We start from the raw sequence: 23,233 nt of genomic DNA, 5'->3' as shown, positions 1-23,233 counted from the left end.
CCCATGTTGACTGTCTTTTGGGGATTAGCCACAGGGCCAGGACCTGCAGCCAACCTCCCGCTGTGCACGGTTGAAGGCCATGTTGAATGGGTAGGTCAGTGGGTATATGATAGGTTATGTATGGGTGTGAGTGGTTCTGTCAATGATGTCGTCAGTGATGTCACTGATCATGTCATGACTGATGTAATATGTAAGGTCATCAGCAGTGCATTGCGAGGGCATAAGTTATAGTTAGCGTAGCTAACTATAACTGTTTAATTTCACTGATTTTGTAGGAGTAAAATCTGAGCCTAAGTATAACATCCCTGTAACCTTCGGTTTTTTCAGTGAATTTCTATGTTTTAAAAAAAATTCTATTTCCCAACTATAATGTCTCTGTCACCTTTGAATTTTTCAGTGAATTTCGAAGTTTTTTTTAATGTTGTTTCCTAACTATAACGTCCTTGTCACCTTTGTTTTTTTCAGTGATCTCTACGTTTTTGTAATTGTATTGCCCTACTGTAACCTTTGAGAGTGAGTGTGTGAGTGAGTGCATGAGTGTCTCAGTGGATGTGTGAGGGAGTGCATGAGTGTCTTAACAGGTGTGAGTGGATGTGTGAGTGTCTGTATGGGTCTGGGAGGGGCTGTGTAAGTGTCTCACGGGGTGTGTGAGTAGGTGTGTGAGTGTCTGAGTAGGTCTGTGAGTTGGTGCAGAGTGTCTGAGTGGGTGCATGAGTGTCTGAGTGAGTGTTGCAGTGGATCTGTGAGTAGGTGTGAGAGTGTCTGAGTGGGTTTGTGAGTGCCTTGATGGGTGTGTGAGTGCATGAGTGTCTGAGTGTGTCTGTGAATGGGTGTGTGAATCTCTGAGTGGGTCTGTGAGTGGCAGTGTGAGTGGCTTTATGTGTCTCTGAGTGGATGCATGAGTGTCTGAATGGGTCTGTGAGTGGCTGTATGGGTCTGTGAGTAGGTGCATGAGTGTCTGAATGTGTGTTTGAGTGCATCTGTGAGTGGGTGTGTGAGTGTCTGAGTGGGTCTGTTAGTCGGCATGTGAGTGACTGAGTGAGTGAGTGGGTGTCTAAGTGTCTGTGTGCGTGTGTCAGTAACTATGTGAGTAACTCTGCCACAAAGGAACCGCACCTGCCCTTTTATCCCACAAGAGTCCACAGTTTTGCACAAAATATCTACCCAAGTGGAGTTCTTTCTACTGGTTAATTACTAAGTGCTACCTCCTTGGGTTAATGTCCAGTACGTATTCCACACTACAGCTGCATAATAGAGCACGAAGAAATATAACAAGTGACCATGTGCGCTTTTGGCAATGCGATTGTTTCTGGTGTGTCTTTATCTAGAAATATGTGATAATATGAATCCTCCTATATAAAAGACAAAGAGACTACAAAGAGGTAAATCTCCATCAAACAAGGGTCCTTCCTCTTAATTAGATGAAGTAAGGGCCTCTTTGTTTGAAGGAGATGTCCTCATATTCCTCTGTATCAAGAACTCCTCACCAAAATCGGTGGGAAACACGCTTGGGAGTCCGCTTGTTAAGCTGTCCATCATCCTGGCAAAAGGCAGGAAGACCTTTGGATACTTCTAAGGTAGACGGAGCCAAATGGGGAAGCATCCAAGTGAGTTCCACATTTGCATACTCCTAGCAATTTTAAAGGAGAACCATGGACTCTGCCCTCACCAGGACAGGACAACATTCAGGCCACTCGTCACAGTCACATTCAAATTACGCTCCAAAAGGTCAATGATGGCTAGGATAGGCAAGATGGCGTTCGTGAGGGCGGACGCGTAAGCTGGTCATTCGCCGATGCCGGGGCCCGCAACTCTATCTCAGGGGGAAATGCGGAAGAATCTTTAAAGTAAACGGTGCAAGCAGTGCAACCGGATCGAAAAAGGACGCTTGGACGGATTGGGGGAAAATAACGATGTACCGAGCCACCTTGTGAAAACTTTGTGAGTACTATTTGGAAAACGCGCTGGCTGCTCACCTTTGATGGACGTCGGGAGATGTTGATTGTGCTGGCGGTGGCCGCAGTGAAACGTTGCGGTCTCTCCCGTAGCTGGTGGTCAGCTCTTCGGATTGGATCTCTGTCTCTGACTGCAGGCTGGTGCCGATACGGTGGCTCGAGAGGCTCAAGGGGGACAAAACTTTATTGGACAATGCCTCCCAAAGGCGCCCGTGGAAGACATCGGCAGCAGGAAGATGGGGTACGTGAGGGGATCGGGGGAGCCGGAGAAAAGACCCCAGGTAACCCCGATAGAACAGTAAAAGGGGATGCAAATATCAATAGAGCCAAAATGGATGATTTATCTAAAAAAACTATTCTGGGATTGTTTTTAACTGGTAAGGATGCTAGGAAGAAGGTTAAAAATGCGGCCCCCAGATTGCTGGAGGGGGCAGATGGAGAAAATGAGTTGTGTGGGGGGGAGAAATCAGTTATTAATGCTGCATTAACCTTGGAGGAAAATAGAACTCCCATGTCTGAGTCTGCAGTGTTTCTGCCATCAAGTCTTCCCAATCCTGTTGGACCCTCGGACAGACAGATATGTAAGGACTCACAACAATTGGTAGGGGTAGCTGCATCGTTAAGTGCAACTATAGCCATACCAAGTGTGTCAGTGGTGGGCCGGACCGAGGAGGTGAAAAGTGGCATGTATGTGAATATGGATACCCCTAATACTTCTAAATTAAGCGCAGTGGATTTGGGCACTGACTACTATGTGTACAAAAATGGTGGTACTCATGATGGGGAACAAGCTTTAATACATGACGCTGAATCTGGAGACTTTTTCTCATTATCAGATCACTCCACCTCATCGTGTGAGGACTTAGCTGTGATATTTTCTACACAGGTGAATGGGGTTGGTGGTAGTGACAATAGTAGTGCGTATCTGGAAGAATCGGGCGAGTTTTTGAAAGGTAGCCCCCACACAGTACGCAAAAGGCTGGATCATAAGACCTGTAGTACGGAGTTTGGGAATGATCAACTTGGTCTACAAGTGGATATAGAGCAACCAGCCGAAGATATTTCTCTGACGCTGATCTATCAATCGATAATGTCACATCGTGAAGAAACCAGAGTTGAGAGCCAGAGAGTATAGAATCTTTGCCGAAAGTTGCAGAATTCAGTACGCAGAGTTGCAAAGACGTGCTCAGAGTTTTCCACCAGATTCAGCGAGGCAGAAGCACGTATTTCAAATCTGGAGGATGAACTTGCGACACAGAAAGCTTTGACTGAATCCCTCCACAGCATGAAAGACGACACTCAGTGGAAGCTAGCGGACTTAGAGAATCACGCACGAAGATTAAATCTGAGAGTATTGCAGATTCCCGAAGGGCGGGAAGGGCAGGACTCTTGTAAATTTATTGTTGATCTGTTTACAGATGCCTTTCCTGAGCTCACCAGATGGGACTGGAATAGAGAGATTGAGCGGGCGCACCGATTCCCATTTAATATTCGTTTGAATCAAGACCAAACAAATAATAAGCCCAGAGCGTTTTTGATCTCCTTTAATAGCTTTTTAGCTAGGGAGGATGTATTTCAACTAGCCAGGCCAGATAGAAAAAGGTCAGGGAAGGATTTTGAGTTTTTTGTTCGGCCAGATTTTTGGTACTTTTCTGTAGAAAATCGGTGGCAGCTCCGCCAGCTCATACCAATGTTTCAAGCTAAAGGGGCTCAAGCATTTTTATTAAACCCGGCCAAACTTAAAGTAATATTTCAGGATCACACTCGATTCTCTCTTCAGTGAGCTCTGCAAAAGAGTATTTAAAAACTATATAGGATCTTTTGGTTATAGGATCTCAGTTAATGGAATGGTATCTATTTTGTATCACTGTTGGGTGGCCGGTAACGTTTGGGTGAAAGATGAGGAAATTTTGCTCCTTTTGCAAACTTTTGTGTGTTGTGTTTTTTGGTGTCCTCCACTTTTGTTGGAGAGGAGATGCGAGCAACGGCTGGGATGACTGAGAGCTTCTTCATCTCAAGGACCATGAGTCCTAAAGCCTTGTCGATGGGAGGGGTGGTGGGAGTAGAGGGGGGCATGGGTAGGTTGAGGGCAGTGGCGGTGGGGGGGGCAAACAGTGGAAAATTTTCACAGTATCAGATTGGGGAAAACTCTTGGCAACAGAGGAAATGTTGTATTGGTTAAATCGTTAGCATGGTGTGGCTTATGTTATCTATTTTTGTTTTTCCTTTTATGGCTAGCAGGGGATTTAAAATTTGCTCTCTAAATGTGTGCGGCCTTAATAACTACAATAAAAGAAAGAGGGTTTCTGCGGAACTGCGTTTGATTCAACCAGATTTATTGTGTATTCAAGAAACTCACGTCCCCGGGGGAAACGCTCGGTATTGATAGATTTAAGGTTTGTACTTCTTGCAGCATCACAACAGACATCAATGATACGGGGGTGGCAATAATGGCTAAACCTGCTGTTCAAAGTTCAGGTCATGTCTTTGTTGATAAACTAGGGAGATGGGCAATCGTGGAATGTATTTTTGGTAGATCTAAGTTTACAGTCTGCACTGTTTATGGGTCTAATTTTGACGAACCTCTTCTTTTAGAAGATTTAAATAGAGAACTTGCACTATGGCCGACACCTTTAATTCTCTGCGGAGATTTTAATATTAATTTGGTTAACAAAGAATTACAAAAGGGAAGGCAAGGATATACTGGACAGAAACCTAGAGTGTTTCAGGCATTATTTAACTTATTGAAAGACCATGGGTTATTAGATGCATGGGATAATCTTCAAACATCAACACCTGGGTATACGTTTTATTCCTTCCCTCATCAGAAACTGGTCCATCTTGATTATTTTTTATTTCAACTGAGTTACTTTCTGGGGCACAGGTACATATATATCCTAGGATAACCTCTGATCACGCTCCTATAGCACTGGAATTTTTGGCGTTTATAGTCGATCTTACTCCAAGAACCTTTACATTTGATAGGAAATTGCTCCTTGACAATGGGTTTAAGAAACATATGCGGAAATGGATCAAGGAATTTTTTGAGAATAATAAACATTCAGTTCCGGTTTTAAGGCTTGCTTCAGAGGAAAAGTAACAAGTTTTGGTATACACTATCAAAAACTGGCTAAGGCAGAATTGCAGGAATTATATTTAAAATTGACATTTGCTGAGGAAAAATTGACTCAGGGAATCGCACAGCGCAAGGATATTGAGGGGTTGGAATCTGATGTAGTGCGATGTAGAGTGAATATTAACACTCTTTGGAATAAGGAGAATGCCAGGAAATATTTGATTCATAAAAGGGAGTGTCACGAATATAGTGAGGCAGTAGGTCGATGCTTGGCTCTTCGAATGCAGATGAAAGAGTCGTCCCAGAGGATTACCAATCTTAGGGATAGCTCAGGCTTAATTTCGACTGAACCTAGGGGAATTCTGGCAATTTTTCATCAGTATTACACGGACTTGTATACACAGCAGTCACCGATTAATTTGAATAATATGCCGCTGGTGGGTGAATTTGTGCAGCTTGATCAGGAGGAAGTGGAGGGTTTAGACAATGAAATCACTATGGATGAATTAGAGATCGCCGTTAATGGTTTAGCGATTGGGAAAGCTGCTGGTCTGGATAAGCTCCCAGGGGAGCTGTATAGGGTATTCTTTCAGTATTTAAAGAAAGAGATGTTAGAGATGGTGTGCGCTGCTCAAAATGGCCACGCACCTAAATCTTGGGCTGCGGCTACCATTGAGTTTTTTTTTAAAAAGGGGAAACCTCCTGAGAACCCGGGGTCTTACCGTCTGATCTCCTTGGTTAATTGCGATGGGAAAATATACGCTAAAATATTGGCGAACAGGTTGGCAAAAGTTATATCTCCATTAGTATCTCTGCATCAGCATGGCTTTATCCCCTCGCGAGGGACAGTGGCCCATGTTAATAAAGTTGTAACATTGTTTGATGTTGTGCAAGCTGAGGGGAGGGATTTGGGATTAATATTATTAGATGCTGAGAAAGCGTTTGATCGTGTGGCGTGGGATTATTTATGCAACATCATGGATCGGGCGGGGTTTGGGCAAGGGTTTATCCTTGCGCTTCAGGTATTATATAAGGCACCAGTAACTAGGATATGCGTAGGGGGTAGAGTGTCGGAACCCGTGAAAATAACTAGAGGAACTAGGCAGGGGTGTCCCCGCTCTCCTCTATTATTTGCTCTTTATATTAATCCTTTTGTTAATATATTGGATAGTAGCCCCCTAGTGAGACCGTTTATTGTTCTGGAAATACAGCATTCCGTATTTGCTTATGCGGATGATATAGCTATTGCTACTAGTGACCCGGCTACGGCGATTGTAGAAGTGGAGCGCTTAGCACAAGAATTTGGACAAATATCCGGCTATAAACTTAACAGGAAAAAAACACAAATACTTTGTACTAATAATATGATATCCGGGGACTTAAGATCTGTCAAGGAGGTAACATATCTAGGGATAAAAATCTGGGTTTCTATGAAAGAATTAGTGGAAGCTAATTGGTTGGATATTATGTTTAAGATTAAAGAATCTTTAGCAGGATGGGGGAGTCTCCAACTTACACTAGTGGGTAGAGCTAATATTTTAAAAATGAACATCCTACCTAGGGTTTTATATTTTTTTAGACCTGTTCCCTTAGAGGTTACTAGAGAGCAACTTCAGCAGTTGCCAGCCGTCTGTGCTAAATTCCTTTGGGCTCCAGGGAGACCTAGAAGAGCCATACGGTTTATGACGTTACCGAGGGAAAGGGGGGGTTGGTCAATACCGGATTTCACCCTTTATTATTATGCATGTTTTTTGTTGAAAATGCGTATATTGCTGTCTGGAGAAGAAGTCAGTAATATAGCAGAAGCCCCATCAATTTTTTTTGTATTACTGGGGCGGAAGCTAGGAATTGCTTGTTCAAGGGAATTGATGGTAGCTATTTTAAGAGGACTCGTTTTAAGATCATGGATGCCGTCTTTAAAGTTTGGAAAGTTATCCGTAAAACATTTTCTTTAGAAGGGATAACATACTACACTCCTACTAGTGCCCTACGCATTCTGCCTTCCATCTTCTGGGATCATGTGGTTAGAAATTGGAGAACTAAGGGCATTTTGTAAATTGGTCATTTTTATGAGAAGGAGCTTTACTTCACTTTCTGGATTGGAGGGGGTTGATTGACTGCATACTCCCTCTCCCAGTATTGCTGCTCCCATTGAAAAGCCAAGGTTGGGTGACATTGGTCTAGTTTCCTGGAATATAGCTGGCCTGTCCTCCAAATTTGAGAACAACGAATGGAGGGAATATGTGACCAGGTTTCATGTTATTTGTCTCCAGGAAACGTAGGTGGTGGACCATAACCCCTTCCAGCTAGAAGGATATGGTTGCTTTGCTGTCCCCGCACATAAAACTAGCTCCAGGTAGGCCCACTGGGGGATTAATTGTATATGTAGACCTGCAGATGGAAGGAGTGTGGTCCAGTTTGAACTGGAAATCCAACTACTTCCTGGGTTTAAGGTTCCAAAGAAATAAAATGAGTTTTATCCTTGTTAGTTTTTATAACGCCATAGAATCGAGCAAGGAAGGCTCTATAGTGCATGATTTGCAGATTCACCTGTCTGCTGTTATAGAGCAGAGTAAGTCCACAGTGGCTCCCTATATAATCCTGGTGGGTGACCTAAACTGCCATTTGTGCCAAAACCTAAAATCTCGCATGGGGGGTTGGTCCGGTTGCACCTTGACAAAAGGTCTGCACTTTGAACACACGAAGGAGGGGAGGGAGCTAGAGAAAGTGATGAAAACTCACTCACTAAAACACACACTTGATTTAGTGAGCGTAGATGAAGGCTCCGGTCCTCCAACAACTTTTAAAGGGAGGGGGTGTAGTTCCACAATAGATTTCATATTAGTTTCCAACTTATTTTGGGAATGGATAAATGAGGCAACAGTCGACTGGAGTATATTCAGTGACCATAATCCACTTGCATTATGGATTAAAAATTGGTCTTCCAACAAAGAAATAAGAAGCACGTCGGAAGGCAGTCTTGAGAAGGTTACAGACCAGGGGAGGCGCTTAAAGTGGTCTCGTATTGATGGAAACGCCTTTTTTAAGAATTTAATTAAGGAAGGGGGCAAAGAGTTTGAAATTTGCTCTGATCCCCTGGCTGATGGTTGTACAGTGACTAAAGCTTTTGAATCAATGGCCACTCGCGTAGAGAGCCTATTAAAAATCTCCCGGCCTCCTAAACAAACTAATGCGCCTAGATGGTTTAATAAAGATTGCTCACGAGCACAGAAAGACCTCAAGGAAAGTTTGAAATTGAGACCTAGAAACAAACCACATATAGCACATTGTAGGACTGTTTATAAAAAGGCCATTAAGTGCAGGAGATTTGCCTTACAGTCCCAAACTTGGGAAACTTTAAGGGAAGCCGCGGAGAGGAGGGATTTAAGTACCTTCTGGAGAACCATAAATAATCCATGCTTTCAGGATTCTGCAGCACCAGTAATTGGTACAACTATCCTACCAGAGCGCTGGTTTAATCATTTAAAAAAATTATATAACTTTTTAGATGAATACCCGGAGGCTGAAGAGAAAATTTGCCCGTGGAGGACAGTGATCGAATTCACCCTTGGTGAAACTAAAGCGGGCATTCAGGGATTGTCACGTAACAAGGCCCCAGGCCCTGATGGGATACCACCAGACCTCTTTTTATCCAACATAGAATTCTGGGTCCCAATACTGACACGCGTGATCAATGCAGCTGTGGCCACTGGTATGCCACGCTCTTGGTCAACAGCTACCATAGTGCCTATTTTTAAAAAAGGTAAAAAGGATGACCCGCAGTGCTATCGCCCTATCTCCTTAATTGACGTAACCGCAAAAATCTTAGGTAGAATGTTACTAAACCGCCTACTGGACTGGGCAGAGGAGTACCATATAATCTCGGATTTACAATATGGGTTCAGGACTGGTAGATCAACTACGGATCAATGCCTGAATCTCTATTTACTGGTGTCAAAATATACTATAGCCAGTGATCAATCAATATATCTGGGATTTATGGACCTCTCCGCCGCATTCGACCGAGTGAACAGAGAAAAATTATGGAGTCTTTTGATTAGATTAGGAGTAGAGCCAGGTCTTGTAAATATTATGAGAGCACTCCATTGGAATACCCCCGCCAAAGTACGATTCAATTTGGCGGGAAATACAACTGCACCTTTCAATTGCACGAGTGGAGTAAGACAGGGCTGTATTCTAGCACCTTTCTTATTCTCCCTGTATATAAACGAACTGGAACAGGCATTGTGCAAATTGAATGCTGATACTCCAAGGGTAGGGTCTCGCCCAATTCCAGTGCTGTTATACGCAGACGATGCGGTCCTTCTGGCACGCACTCCAAGAGGTCTGCAATGTTTAATAGATGGCTTCGTTGATTTTATGGACACTCTAGACCTGGCAGCCAATCTAACTAAGTCCTATGTTTTAATAGCCGGGACGAAACCGTGTAAAAAATTCACATACCGGATAGGGACTCACACACTTGAACAAGTAAAAACATTTTCGTACCTGGGTCTTTTATTTGATGGGCTTTTAAATTTTAAATTTTTAATTGAAGAACGGTGTACAAAACTGATCTCATCAACAGGAGCAATAATGAATTATGGCCGTAGGTTGGGTCGGTGGTCGCCTGAGCAGGTTATGCACCTTTATGGTGCCATTTGCTGCCCCAAAGTTATGTACGGCGCAGAAGTCTGGGGCTTCGCAGGGGTACGGCAAATACAAGTTGAGGAAAATAAATTCCTGCGGAGGATACTCAAAACGCCCCAGAGCTCCCCAGCCTACATCACCCATGCAGAATTAGGGAGGCAATACATCGAAGATCTTATCAAGTCTAGGCCCGTTATGGCTTGGCTGAGGATCTGGACTAATCCAGATGCGGAATTGGGGAGACAAATCATTAGAGAGTGCATCAGTAGGGATAAAGGGATGCGCATCCAGTGGTTTAAATATGTAAAACTGACACTAGAAGGAATAGAATGTCTAGACCTTTTTACTAACCCAACCACAATCATACCCCAAGATAAGGTCAGAATTAAGAGCTTGCGCCTGAGGAAAGCTGCAGACTGTAGATTTGATTCTGAGGGTAGGAAGATTTTAGCTTGCGCTCACAGCACCACCAAAACAGTAGGTGGCATGGAACCATATCTCAGTCTGATATATAGCCAGGGCCGCTCTATTTTACCTACAAAGGGCTGAAGACCCTTTGACCCTGTCATGTATAACAAGTTTTCTGAAAGTTGCACTGAAAATAAGAAACACTAGAGGGCAACCAGGATTGAATAATGGCTGAAGGCACTGTATTGAAGTGTTTTACATTTTAACGCACTGATCTGTATGTGGATTACCTGTTATATTGATATATGTGTGTTGTTTTAACTATAATTTTTAAAGACATGATACCAGCACTCTTGTGAGCTGTCATATAGTTGTATTTGTTAAAAATTATATCTGCAGGATAGTATGCTCTGGTCATTGTACTTGTAATTATGCATTTTATGAGCTGCATAGATATTTCAAATGTATTTTTTTTAAATGTGTAAATGATGTGTTATGCATGCTTTTTATAATAATTGTCTTGCTTTTATGGTGACATGTATTGCACCGAATAAAGCTGATTGAAATGAAATGAAATGAGAAGGAGGGGCTTTATTTTTCATTTCTGGATTTTGCTAGGCAATATGGTATATCTAGGACACAGTTTTTGAAGTTCCTTCAAATACGGGATTTTTTAAGCAGGAAAAGCTGGCACCGGTAGGGCATAAACTTATTGAATCAATTAGGCACCAGGAGAGAATAGGGGTGTTATATACAATTTTGTTAGCTTCTAAGCCTGATGACTTGGAGAAACACAATCTTAAATGGGCCAATGCTTTGGGTGAGCATGAAGTATCTTTAGAGAAGGCTATTATAATGGCCAGAGAAACACTTTTGTCTGTGAATTTGAAAGCTCAATTTGATAAAACTGTCTTTAATTTATATTATACGCCTGCAAAGATAATGAAGTGGGGTGGGAGGCAAGATGGCAAGTGTTTTCGTTGTGGGAGTGATAATGCTGATTGTTTACATGTTTTTTATGTCTGCAGCAAGTTGTCCTTGTATATCAGTCATATTGAAAGGTTTTTGTCATCAATTGTGGGGATGCCTATCAAAATTACTGGAACAATGATGTAGAGCTTGGGAAACCGATGTATAAACACCGCCATTTTTTGTTTTTGGCTTTGGCTGTCGCACATTTGGCCACTGCTACTGCTTGGTTGCAACCTGAGGCCCCTGTGTTTGAAGTGTGGTGAGCCAGGATGTATAATATTTATAATTTAAAATATAGTTTATTTTCTGCTAAAGGCTCAAGGAGGGCTTTTCATGATTAAATGGTTAAAGAATGATGATACAACCTGATATTGTGAAATAAAAAAAAAATAAATAAAAAAAAAAAAGCAAAAGGTCAATGATGAAATCACCTCCACAAAGGATTTCAGATAATTTTTTAATATGATATTGCCAAGAAAACGCACTTGCTTTGCCTTCGCCAAGCCCAGGAGTGAGGATAAACGGGGGCACCTGCTATGTTTATATTTGTAAGTTCCTCCTGTTGAAGTTTAATTTCTCTGAAATGAGCATCAGGCCCAGAACGGCCCAGAACGGCTCACCCCCATCCCCCGGTCCCCGACCATGACTTAATGGGGAATGGGGGCTGCGCGGTACCCCTCTCCTTGGCCGATTTCTTTACCTGCCCAGCCGCATCTCACTAGGTGCCCTGGCCCCACCCAGGGCACCCAGTCTCCATGTTGGAGACTGCGGCGGAGCATCAAGTCACCTGCAGTCCCAGCTGTCTCCACACCTCCTGCAGGAGCCGGCATTACTCTTGCACTCAGGGAGCCACTGGAAATACAGCTCTTTGCATGCAAGAGCAATACTTTTATCTCTTTCCCTGCCTGCATGTCTGCAGGCAGGAAAATAGATAAAAACTCCGCTTCCAGCAAGTGGGAGCGGTTTGACAGCTACCGCTTGCTGGAAGCAGCTTGTTTACTTTTGCTTGCTGGGAGCTGTCAGCTGCCGCCAAGCAAAAGCAAACAGCTATGTCCCGGGGGTGGATACCCCGGGACATAGCAGGAGCCGGCCCTGGGTGGTGGCGGTCCCCAGGACCATAATTGTCTCTGGAAGGGGGGCGTCTTTCCTGTTCCTGAACTGGCCCTACAGAGGTATATGGCCAGTTAAAAAGTATTTGGCCCCAGGGAAGTGGTGGTCGCCGGGACTGGGGTTCTACATGGACCACCTCTTTAATGGTTATTGTAGCCCCAGGGAGGTAGTGGTCCCCAGGATTTGGGGGATCCATGCTGCTCCCTATTCATTTTTTTATTTATAGCCCCAGGTAGGTGGTGGTCCCCGGGGCTCAGATGGGTTCAGGCACCCCCCCACATTAACATTGTCATGAGCCCCTGGAAGGTGGTGGTCCCGGGGCATAAATAAGCCCTAAGAGGGGGGGGGGGCCATGCGTCCCCCCCTCCCTAGTCATTAAATTCAGCATGCCCCTGGGATCTGGTTCACCTGGGGGCAATATTAAAAGCAAGTGCAGGAGACCATGTTTGTTTTTTCAAAAACTTTTATTCATGGCGATATTTTTAAATGTCACCATGAATTAAAAGATGTAATTTTTCTTTGCCCTGCTGTGGTCCCTCTGGGACCCCAGGACCAAGGCTGTGGGGTTAGGGTATTCATACCCTGCCCCTTTTCTTTTATTAGAATTTTTTATTTGGGACTCGGCTGAAGCCGAGTCCCAAGATGGCTACCAACACGTCCTGGTAGACGTGTTGGCAGCCAATCAGAGCTTTGCAGATCTCTGGACAAGCTTGTCGTTATTTGTGAAGGCTTCGCGGTCGTAGATAAATAAGTTTGGATTTCTTTTAATTTCTCGTAAACAACTTGACGGATTTACACTAAGTAACTGAAAGCGCAATCCGTGAACCAAAAGCTACCTTTCTGTCAAATTAGGTGTAATTCTGTCCAGCAGATCGGGCTGTAGTCGTGTTCAAAGCCCCTACCGGAATTAACATGGGAAATGCTCTTTTTTTTACATTCCCTTTTTCTCAGCCCCCGCTTGACGGATTGCCCCAAACCTTTCCATTCACAATCAAAATTATGGGCACACTTTATTAGGAACATTTTGTGAAGATTCCTCAACCGGCACCAAAGATATAGGCAAAGGAAAAAACGATCTTCCTATGGAAACATGATCCTAACTATCACTACCTACTGGCAACTGCCAGTAGGTATTACATACATATATATCCATATATTACCTACTGGCGGTCGCCAGTAGGTAGATATAGTTAGGACCTATTATCCATAGGAAAATCGTAACATTCTATTCCCAATAACTTTGCAGTCGGTTGACGAATCTTCGTGAAATTTTCAAAACTAAAGGCCTGTTCCGGTCAGCTCCTATCCTGAACGTTTGGGGGTGATTCGTCATGGGGGCTGAGAAAAAAGGGGGGTCCCAAAACGCGTTTTCCCCATGTTATTTCCCATAGGAAATTTTAGACACGGCTACAGCCCGAACTGCTGAACGGAATTGCTCCAAATTTTGCAAAAAAGTAGCCATTGGTTCAAAAAGAGCCATTTCTTTAAATGGTGTAAATCCGTTCAGTAGTGCCTGAGAAATTAAAAAAAAAGTAGTCAAAAAATCATTTTCCCATAGGAAACTTTAGACACGGTTATAGCAAAAACTGCTAAACGGAATGACACCAAATTTGGCAAAAAGGTACTGCTTGGCCCAGAAAGCGTCCTTTTAAAAAATGGTGTAAATCCGTTCAGTAGAAATTAAGAAATAAAGATAGTGATATATATGGCTGCGTTGAATCCGCGCACCCTCCCGATCACGAGCTTCATGCTAATTGGCTTTCAATCAACACTTCAAATCAGGAAGTGTTGGCAGCCATCTTGAAAACAGAAAAAGAATCGCATAAAACAAGAAAAGGGGGCAGGGTAGAAACACCCTGACCCCCTATGCCTGCTCAGGGCCAAAAAAAGCATTTTTATTTTTTTTAAATCGTCGAGATTTGCGCACCCATCAGTGATGTCATTTGAGATGTCATCAGTGATGTCACTGACCATGTCATGAATTATGTAATATGTGACATCATCAGCAGTGCATTGCGGTGGCGCGAGTTATAGTTAGCTGGACTAAGTAAAATGTCCAACTAACTATAACATCCCTGAAACCTGTGTTTTTTTCAGTGAATTTCTAAAGTTTTGTCAATGCTAATTTCTAACTATAATGTCCCTGAAACCTATGTTTTTTTCAGTGAATTTCAAAGGTATTTTAAATGCTAATTTCAAACTACAAAGATAGGACATGTGCAGAAAGAGGAAGAAAGGCGCAGAAAGAAGCAAGAGAAATGCAGAAAGAGGAAACAGAAGTCCAGAAAGACAAAAAAAGGTACAAAAAGAAGCAAGAGATGTGCACAAAGAACCAACAGAGGAGCAGAAAGAGGCCTTGTTGCAAAGTCATCCTGTGCTCCAAACTTTTTGCTGACGCCCTAGTACATAATAGGGCAAGAGGATTAAAATTACCTCTAACTAAGAGGTGCAGAAAGAGGCAAGAGAATTGCTGAAAGAAGCAACAGAGGTGTAGAAAGAAGCAAGACAAGTGCAGAAAGAGGCAAGTGAGATGCAAAAACAGGCATGAAAGGTACAGAAAGAGGGAAGACGAGTGCTGAAAGAGACAAAAGGGGTGCACAAAGAAGCAAATGAGGTGCAGAAAGAGGCAACAGACATGCAGAAAGAGGGAAGAGAGATGCAGAAAAAGGCAAGAAACGTGCAGAAAGAGGCAGAAGAGGTACATAAAGAGACAACAGGGGTGGAGAAAGAAGCAATAGTGGTGCAGTAAGAAGCATGGAAAGTGCAGAATGAAGCAACAGGGGTGCAGAAAGAAGCAGGAGAAGAGTAGAAAAGAGCAAGGGGGTCACTGCATGAGTACTTGGGTACTGACTGAATGATTAGAGTACTGAAAGAAGAGTGCCTGGGTGAATTTATTAGTGTTTGGGTTTTGGCACAGTGTTTGGATTAGTACATGGTGCTGGATGGCTGACTTGAGGAGTGCATGGGGAGTGACAGGGTGATTGCTGAAGTGTAAAGGTACTGCCTGGGCACCTGATCAGAGGGGGTACACAAAAATCATCACAGGCTTTAACTTATGACATCCTCAATCATAGAATCAAGACCCCATTTCACTGTTTGCACCTGCTGTACAACAGCATACTCCACCGACTACTGTCAACCAAGTCCAATAATCATGTGCAGCAGTTAGTTGTGGAATCACAGACTATGATGCACCTCAACACACGAACTTCTGAAAACAGCAAGCAGCAGGTAACATCGGCCATCATCCATTGTGGGATCAAGACATCGTTCCACAGTTGGAACCTAAAGTTGGATGAACCTGATCGAAGAGAGTACCTTCATCTACACTCTCAAATGCAGTTCTAAAATCGTCCATTGAGGAGTCAACACACCGTTCTACTTTTGGAATCTAGAGTTGGTTGCAGCTGGTAGAAGGGAATACCTCCATCTCCACTCTCAGATACAGTTCTACCGTCATCCATTCTGGAGTCAACACACCATCCCACTGTTGGGACTTAGAGTTGCTTGCACATCATCGGAGGGGGTACACAGAAATCATCACAAACTGTAACTTCCAACATCCTCAATCATTTAATTAAGACACCATTTCACTGTTTGGACCTGCTGTACTACGGTGTATTCCAGCAATACCAGTCAACTAAGCCCAATAACCATGTGCAGCACTTAACTACAGAAGCACAGAATCAGATGCACCTCAACAGACGGAGTTCTGTGAAAAACCAGCAACAGGTAATATCGGACATCGTCCATTGTGTGATTAAGACACCATTCCACTGTTGGTACCTAGAGTTGGTTGCGCCTCATCAGAAGCTATACACACAAATCATCACACACTTTAACTTCTGACATCCTCAATCATAGAATTAAGACCTCGTTTCACTGTTCCAACATGCTGTACCGCTGTGTACTCCAGCAACTGCAATAAACCATGCCTAATCACAGAGTCTAATCCACCTCAACAGAAGGAGTTCTTTAAAAATTAAGCAGAATGTAATATCGTACATCTTCCATTGTGGAATCAAGACAACGTTCCACTTTTGCAACCTAGAGTTGGTTCCACCTGGTCAAAGGTAGTACCTCCATCTCCACTCTCAGATGCAGTTCTAACATCATCAATTATGGCATCAAGACACCGTTCCACTATTGGGACTCAGAGTTGGTTGCATCTGGTCAAAGGGAGTACCTCTATCTCCACTCGCTAATGCAGTTCTCACATCGTCCATTGTGGGATCAAGATACCGTTCCACTGTTCGGACCTAGAGTTGGTTGCACCTGATCGGAGGGGGTACACCAAAATCATCACAGACTTTAACTTCTGACATCCTCAATCATAGAATCAAGACCCCGTTTCATTGTTCGAAGCTGCTGTAAAGCGCTATAGTCCAGCAACTACAGTCAACAAAGCCCAACAATCCTGTACAGCAGTTACCTACGGAAGCACAGAGAGTGATGCACCTCAACAGAGGGAGTTCTCTGAAAACTCAGCAGCAGGTAATATCGGACATCGTCCATTATGGGATCAAGACACCACTGTTGGGACCCAGAGTTGGTTGCAGCTGGTCGAAGGGAGTACCTTTATCTCCACTCTCAGATACAGTTCTAACATTGTCCACTAAGGTATTAAAACACCGTTCCACTGTCGGACTACTGTGTTACTATTATTCAGAGCACTCCACGCTCCTGGGCCTCAGGCTGGGCTCTGTGTGCCTGTGTCGCGGTAGCCAGTGTTAATCTCAGGAGCCTTCCGAGCTTGCAGACCTCGGCCCAGGACCTTCCGCCGGCACGTGTTCGGCCCTCTTTCACACACAGCGGTGTCGAAAGGTGAACTGTGGGGCATATATGCGTCACAGCGGCCATGACAGTTTCTGAGTACCAGCAGGCTGAGAGCATCATTCACGCACCCACCTTCACTCACAGCGTCAGCCTCGTGGCGGTGTAAGCTGCGCCGACCTGGCAGACACGTTCGCCATTCCGGAAGAGAACCACACCCAACTAAACTTGCCTTTTATTCATACCCCTACGCTAGCCTTGCATATGGCGAGCCAGCCCACTTCCCGAAACATTTGGGGGGGGGGGGCACGTACGCGCTACCATTCCGTAATCTTCCCTACTGACTGTACTATCATGGTTGCGTCCACTGTCCACTTCACTCAGTAGACCATCAGTGTATGTTGACATGTACATGTCTGTGCCCTGCATACTCAAGTCTGTCCGGCACATCCCCTCAAGACTTTGCATTGTATACTTTTATAATCAAGAATTCCTTGCCACCTTCGCACATACTTTGCTCTCATCTCTCCCCGCATTCTGCATAGTGAGGCAGAGGTGCCATGCCATGTTTTGTTTGTATACATGGCTAGCCACGGTCCCCACAGTATGTAGTGTCATTGAGTCTGCTACGTGCACATGTTGTTTGTCATGTTGAATGTCATTATTTAACCCCTTCAGCGCGGCGCGGATTACCGCGCCGTGCTGAAGGTTCTATTGAGCGGGCGGGGCCGCGACGGAGCGGTTCCGTCATGCGCACAGCGCAACCGACGCGCATGACGGAACCGCTCCGTCATACGCATTGAAGGGGTTAAGGTAGCGCGTTTATTCACGAGCAGTGGCTTATTCAATTTACATATCGCTGTCTTAAAGAGCATCCAAATGTTTTTCTCACAGGTGAATAGTGCGACCACAATGGCAGTCATTCATTACTATCCAAAAATGTCCAACTGCACTGCGCTTCTAAGCTTACAGCCACCAATCTTGCGTCCTTTCTTAAAAGGACGCCAACTCCCACAATCACACCAACATTCACACAGCTTTCTAATGACTGTTATCTGCTTCTCAATAACATACACTCCTACGGAATATGAGCTGGCATACTGCATGTCCTTACTGTTTCAAACACAGTAACTTCCTGTGGCAATATCTATTCCCATCCACACAAACTAACTCCCAAACTTCCACTTGGCCTTCAATTCCTAGTTTGAAAACACATTTCAAGAAACAAACCAAACTAAAAGCTCCTTTGTTCAGAACAGAAGTCTCCCTCACTTCTGCAAAAGAAATATATCGACTGCAGATACCACGAACTTCAAATAAAGTACACTCTCTTTTAAATACGAACTGCCAATTACACTTTGTGAATTGTTACACAATTTTCAACACGTCACACTCAAGGTCTGGCACACTTTTTTAACACGGTCTCCTACAGCCTTCTAACACACTTTCAAACTGTTCTTCTTTTAATACCAGACTACATTCAGACATTCTTTCGATCATCTCTGGAATAACAGGAACAGTGCACATAATTCTCACCCTCTTTGCGGCCATCCTACTACTAATTCTACTTCTAGAAATGGTTAAGCTCTCTATGGTAACAACTATGTCCCACAGAATACGCCTCTACGCCAAGCTACATCAATACTGTAAAAAAACTGAAAAGCTTTTCGGCTGCCTGCCTCTGTCTATTATCGGAGCTAGCTACAACATAACATTATCTACACTTATGCAATATGCGTACAACCATCGTTTCATTGTAAAACTTGCCCATTCAACAGGCGAATGGATGTATGCCTTGCCAACATCTCAACAATCGCTCCAGATATCCAGCAGGTAATGGAGTATCTTGAAAACCATGAACGTGATTGTTCTGGCAGCGGAGCAATGGCGAATGCAATGCAAAAAAGAATCGCAGTGCAATGGGATTTCTGCGCAGCCACGAAAGATCTCCTGCAACGTGCGACCTTTCACAACATCGCAGATTGCCTGCCCATTCAAATTACCTCTCCAATATTCGAGGAACATTACTGTCCCTTCGAGGATATGAATTGGATCGCTTCGCTTTTCTCACACGATGGAAACAATAGCCTCTTGGAACATTACGCATCTCAAGCAGCAGAAGAACTTCTGGACTGGAATCTCCAAGACTTGTAAGAAACTCACATTATTCCTGAATGGATTTTTTTTCCATCTTATTTTACTTTTTCCTTTAAATTTTTTATAATACACTTCAATCCTACTACTTTGATATAATAACTTTCTAAGTATACTCAGACATTTGAACTCTATCCTCATTATTCCCCCTTAAGTCTCCAGTCTAACCAAGAATCGGTGATGTATGGCCTATGCAAATACGCTATTTAATTCCAAAATTAACCTAAACCCGACACCCATTTAGAAACCACGTCTATTCTTTGTGCACACACCTCTCTTCCTGCCTGTTATTCACAAAGCCCTTTCACACAATTTTACTCAAAGTCAGCATCTGCTCAGAACCTCACGATAAAAATGTAAAAAGACGACTTTGTTTAGGAACTGGTTGGCACAGTGTGGTAATCGTAAACTACCTTTATTTTCATTATACAATGTATTTATTCATGTCTAATAGCTATTCTGTAGGTCACATTGAACTGTAACATATAATGTGCAATTCACTGATGCAGCAGCTTCGATTTGACTACAGCAGAAGCAATTGGAGTTTGTCTAAGCTCGATGCCTTAGCTCTCTACACAAGAATGATTTTTTGAAACAGCTGAAGACAATAATGTACGGTTTGACTACAAAGGTACCGAATGTGCTTCTCAGAAGTGAAATGTTTGTATTCATCCTCAAAGTTCCAATGTGGGTAGCACTAGTACCAATTCTGACACGCACCACATTGAAACTACTGTACAACAGATTGCTAACTATTCTACTGTTGTTCATTTTCTGTTACAGAAAAGTACTGCCAAGGTACATATAAAGTTTGATGACTACATTTTGCAATTTCTTTTTTATTTATTTATTTTCTGAAACGATACATGTGGTAATCGTATCCTACCTTTATTTTCTTTATAGAATGTAGAGTCATTCAAGTGTAATAGCTATTGTTTATTTCACATGCAACTGTAACATGTAATATACAATTCACTGATGCCGGAGCTTACGTTTGAATACAGCAGAAGTGGTTCAACTTTGCATCAGCTGGATACCCTAGCTCTTGCACCAGTGGGTCCAATTATGGCACTTAAATAAAGACACTTTCTATATAATTTTCAGACTCCATCCCTTTATTACACACAACCACTTTCTTAGACACAACTCATTTTACCATTTTACTTCTCTGGCATTGCATCATTCTGCATTATATTCTTCACGATTATTCCTTTATTTCTGCTTCCTAAAACACTACATTTGACTCTTCAGACCAATAGGGATTCATTTGTTTCACACTCCCTGTATAGAATAAAAGCACACTAACACTACTTACACTGGTATGCTACAGCGGCCAGTATCCTACAGCGCCCACAGCACATCACTTCACAGCAATAAACTCATGACTTACACTCACAGTTTCATCCCCGAGTCTTCATACCGATACCACTAAGTACTTTGCTTCCCACTCCCGCTATACTCTAAACGCATACTAACACCACCTGCACAGATATGCTACAGCGCCCACTAAGCTACAGCGCCCAGAGCACATCACTTTACAGCACTCAGCTCACAGTTTAGACGCACGGTTTCATCCCAGAGTGTACCGGCATCTCACCTCAGCACCAACACACAGTGGGCAGAACAGCACTTTCACACCAGTAGGGATAAATAATTCGCTTCACACTCCCTCTATAGCACACCCTACCCACCCTACAATCCTCACAGCGCTCCTACCCTCCTCTTTCCCACTTTTTTCCCCTTACTCGCTTCAACAGAATCACAAAATGGTGGCCAACACTTCCTAGTTGCAACCGCTCGCACTGCTCGCAGCCAGTCACCAGCAAGCTCGTGCTCGTAACGCCTCAGCCAATCAGATGGCAGAATTTCCAAATATCGATATCTGTAAATTTCGATATTTCTCAAAAACTACTGAACGGATTTACACCAAATAAACAAAAGCGTTCTTTCTAGACCAAGACCCTTTTCCCTTCCACATTTGGGGTAATTCCGTTCACCCGTTCTACCTGTAGCCTTGTCTAAAGTTTCCTATGGAAAGTAACATTGAAAAAACACGTTTTGGGACCCCGCTTTTTTCTTGGCCCCCCCTATGTGAATCACCCCCAAACTTTCAACATAGAAGCTGGTCTCAACAAAGAATTAGTTGTGAAAATTTCGCGAAGATTCGTCAATCGGCGCCAATGTTATTGGGAATAGAATGTTGCCATTTTCCTATAGTAACTAGGTCCTAACTATAACTACCTACTGGCAACCGCCAGTAGGTGATATATATATATATATATATATATATATATATATATATATATATATATATATATATATATATATATTATCTACTGGCGGTTTCCAGTAGGTAGTTATAGTTAGGAACTCAGTTCTATTCAAAAAGCATTTTTTGTTTTCCCAATAACTTTGGTGTCATTTGACAAATCTTCCCAAAATTTTCAAAACGAGTGGGGTGCTCCGGTCAGCCCCTGTCTTGAAAGTTTTGGAGTGATTTTTCAAGCGGGAGCTGAGAAAAAAAGGGGGTCCCAAACTGCGTTTTCCTCATGTTATTTTCCATAGGAAACTTTAGATAAAGTTACAGCCCGAACTGCTGAACGGAATTACACCACATATGGCAAAAGGGTAGGGCTTGGTTCAAAAAGTGCACTTTTTGTTAAATGGTGTAAATCCATTTAGTGGTTCCTGAGAAATTCCCCCAAAAAAATATAGATATCTGAGCACCGAGGAGGAGTCGCGACCCCTCCTGACCACAAGCTCAATTCTGATTGGTTGCCAACACTCCAAACCAGGAAATGTTGGCAGCCATCTTGTGGCTTGGTAGAACCGACTCACAAGAAAACAGTGAAAAAGAGGTTACAAAAAGAAGAAAAGGAGGCAGGGTAGAAACACCCTGTCCCCCTAGGCCTGCTCAGGGGGTCCCACAAGGACCCCCAGGGCCAGACAAAAGTTTTTTTTTTCTTATCGGCCGAATTCGCACTGGTGTTTCAAATCTGGCTGAGAATTTTTTTTTAAAACCCTGCAAAAAAAATTACAAATTAAAAAATGGAAAGGAGGGGATGGGGTCCCCAAGATGATAATTGGCCTGAGGAGGGGGCCAGGCAGCCCCCCTCCAAATGCAAAAATAGAAAAGCATTTAAAAAACTTGCCATGCCCCGGGGGATGGGGTCCCCGGGGCTGAAATTGGCCTCGGGAGAGGTCCACACGGCCCCCTTCCCTTTACTTTTACAAAATATTTTTCATAAATAGGGGTCAGTCCCTATTTTAAATTTTACAAAATGAATAGGGGGGCAGCATGGATCCCCCAAATCCTGGGGACCACTACCTCCCTGGGGCTACAATAAACATTAAAGAGGTGGTCCATGCAGAACCCCAGTCCCGGCGACAACCACTTCCCTGGGGCCAAATACTTTTTAACTGGCCATATACCTCTGTGAGGCCAGCTCATGAACAGGAAAGTTGGCCCCCTTCTAGACCCAATTATGGTCCTGGGGACCGCTCCACCCAGGGTCAGCTCCTGCAATGTCCCGGGGTGCCCACCCCAGGACATTGCTGCTTGCAATGACAGGGTGGGAGCACACCTTCCGCCCTGTCATTGCAAACTCTGCTTTGCTTCATTGAAGCGAGAGCAGGAAAACCTGCTCTCGCTTCAAAGAAGCAAAGCAGGATTGTGTTTGGGCATCCCCTTGCTCAAAAGCAATGCAGGCTCCCACAGGAGGCGGGGAGCCGGCGGGACCAGGAGGGCATTGGGGCTTCCCCCACGGTCCCCAACCATGAGGCCAGGCCTCGGGGGAGGAGACCCCGGGGCCAGAAGTTGCCCACCCCTGCAAAAAAACATTTTTAAAAAGGAAAGGAGGGGATGGGGTGCCTGAGACGATAATTGGCCTGAGGAGTGGGGACACGCGGCCCCCCTCCAAATACAAAAATAAAATGTATTAAAAAAACTTACCATGCCCCGGCCGATGGGATCCCCAAGGCTGTAATTGGCCTCCGGAGGTGGCTACACGGCCCCTTTCCCTTTACTTTTACAAAATATTTTTAATAAATAGGGCTCAGGCCCTGGGGGATGGGGTCCCCAGGGCCCCAAAAATGGTAAAAGAAGGGGGCCACACAGCCCCCTTTCTAACAAATA

The sequence above is a fragment of the Triturus cristatus genome, chromosome 4_1, assembly GCF_964204655.1.
Source record: "Triturus cristatus chromosome 4_1, aTriCri1.1, whole genome shotgun sequence".
Taxonomy (NCBI): Eukaryota; Metazoa; Chordata; class Amphibia; order Caudata; family Salamandridae; genus Triturus; species Triturus cristatus.
Note: the sequence above shows the minus strand (reverse complement) of the source record.